This window comes from Gadus chalcogrammus, chromosome 12 (genome assembly GCF_026213295.1).
Source record: "Gadus chalcogrammus isolate NIFS_2021 chromosome 12, NIFS_Gcha_1.0, whole genome shotgun sequence".
NCBI classification, from domain to species: Eukaryota; Metazoa; Chordata; class Actinopteri; order Gadiformes; family Gadidae; genus Gadus; species Gadus chalcogrammus.
This window is the reverse complement of record NC_079423.1, coordinates 31,073,587-31,076,429: the sequence shown is the minus strand read 5'-3', so window position 1 is coordinate 31,076,429 and position 2,843 is coordinate 31,073,587.

The following is a 2,843-nucleotide window of genomic DNA, read 5'->3' as shown; positions in this document are numbered from 1 at the left end:
ATGGTTAAATGGTAAAATGGATACAGTTCGCTTTTTTGTAGACCTATGTGTATGTACTCAGATGTTTTACAATAAACAGTACATTTTGACGGATGTATACTATAGTCCTACTTTAGCATAGTAGGAATACAACTATAGTCCTAGTAGGACTATAGTAGTACTAGCACTATAGTCCTAGTGGGACTACAGAGGACTATAGGCCTGCAGCCCTCTGTCCTCGGCAGTGCCTGGCACCAGCTCAAAGCTCGGGCGGGGATCTGCACTCAGACCCCTGCAGCACCTGATGGTGTTCCAGCCTGTCACTCACATCTGTGGATGACATCAGTTCCTTAAACCCAGATACTTCACTCTTCCCTTCTTTCCCCCACACTGCACTGTCGTCCAACGCCCAGAATGAGCTGTTAGGCAGAGCCTTCAAGCAGGCAGGGCTGGTGGTTAAGTGGGTGTACTCGATATCACAGGACGCCGCTACTGCTGGTAACTCTGTCGACGTTTTCATTTTATCGGGAGGTTTTTATAATCGAAATAAATAGATGATAATAATGCTAATAAATAAATAAATACATAAGTAATGGACTGAACTCTGAGGCGAATTCATCTGCTTAAACGTCTGCTCCTTTCATGTCTTGTCAAAGTTTTTCAGAGAAAAAGGATATGCTGACAATAAATAAATAAACAAACGTTTTTGTTCTTCCATTTCTTTCATCCCACACAGGGTGTCTGCGCAGGCAGGCAGCGCACCTGAACTAAGATAAGACAGAGAGGAGCTGTGCAGGAAAGTTTAGCAAAGAAGCTGCGACCTTTGATGGAGCATTTTGAATCTTTTATCAACATGGGGGGAGGAGGAGGAACGACATTTCAGCCTCTTTCCAAAAGCAAAGGAAGGAGGTTGACAGACAAGCTACAGAATAAATATGTATGTGGTTGTTTTTTTTGTAAATGCATTCGTAAATAAGGATGAAATAAGAATTACAAGACAAGTTCCTTGACAACATTGGCGCAAACTTGGAGCCTAAGGAGACTAGGAGACCAGAGATAGGACGCTATGAAGGAGACCAGAGACAGGACGCTATGAAGGAGACTGGAGATAGGACGCTATGAAGGAGACTAGGAGACCAGAGGTAGGACGCTATGAAGGAGACTAGGAGACCAGAGACAGGACGCTATGAAGGAGACCAGAGATAGGACACTAGGAAGGATACTAGAGATAGGACGCTATGAAGGAGACTAGGAGACCAGAGATAGGACGCTATGAAGGAGACCAGAGATAGGACGCTATGAAGGAGACTAGGAGACCAGAGATAGGACGCTATGAAGGAGACCAGAGATAGGACGCTATGAAGGAGACTAGGAGACCAGAAAGAGGACGCCATGAAGGAGACTTGGAGACCAGAGGTAGGACGCTATGAAGGAGACTAGGAGGCCAGAGATAGGACGCTATGAAGGAGACTAGGGGGCCAGAGATAGGACGCTATGAAGGAGACCAGAGATAGGACACTATGAAGGAGACTGGAGATAGGACGCTATGAAGGAGACTAGGAGACCAGAGATAGGACGCTATGAAGGAGACCAGAGATAGGACGCTATGAAGGAGACCGGAGGTAGGACGCTATGAAGGAGACTAGGGGGCCAGAGATAGGACGCTATGATGGAGACCAGAGATAGGACGCTATGAAGGAGACCAGAGATAGGACGCTATGAAGGAGACCAGAGATAGGACGCTATGAAGGAGACTAGGAGACCAGAGATAGGACGCTATGAAGAAGACCAGAGGTAGGACGCTGGCCCCCCCTCCACCCCTCCAGGTTGGGCCAGCGGACGGCCACAGGGGTAGGACAACGCGAGGCATGTGATCTGATCCAATTCACTGATCTATTCTCACACACTCAAGTCAACTGGCCGTGTTGTCGTGACAATAAGATCAACCTTTTCATTCCAACTCATCATGGATTAATTCAGTTGGTTAAAAAGAAGAAACCGTTTGTTATCCAACTGATGGGTCAAGTTTGTTTGTCATTTGAAAGAAATGTCCGTTATTTGTAATACCCAATAAGAGAAGATGTATTTTATAGTCATAGGGGGTTAGACGGTGAGCTACGGACACATAAGTAACTGTTGTTAAAGTTTGCTTGACATGTAAGTCGACTTAAACAAAAACTCGTCTCTGTAGGCTGCACGTTGCTATATGTATGTTCTACCTTGTTCTACTTTGCTTGATCCAGTTATTATTTGCATGCTTAATTCCCAACACATCTTCATTTGCTAAGCAAGTCATCCAACTGTGGGGATTTTCTTCTGAAGCACTACATCGAATCGCTTCTGTTTTTGGCAATGTCATTAAAGTGAGTTACTGAATAAGTTATAAATAAATAAGGAATTATGTCTGAATTAATTGCGTGTTAAACAGACAGTCTCTCCTTTTCATTGTGAGCGATGGGCATTGCATCTCTCAGAGTGAACCTGATGCAAGGCAGCGAGAAGCCGACAGGAAGAAGAATGGAACTCCCTTCTTGTTAGAAAACGGAATATCTCAGGAAGAGTGTTGAAGAGAACGAGAATAGATGAAGGAAAAGACAGAGGCTCGGAGAGATGAACCCCACCACCAATAACACATTCATGTCGTCTCAGAACCAGATGAGAAGGGAACATGGCAGAGGATCAATACAGGGGTGACATGACATGGGAAGGGTAGGGAACTTTGGCTCAACCTCCCCAGTAGTGACAGAAAGCAAGCTGTCAAGTCTTTTGTTTTGCGGGGGAGAGGTCGCTGTAGTAAGCCGTCACTGTCCCGGTCGCGGGCAGACGGCAGCAGCATGAATACTGCAGGGCCAGCCGTCAAACGC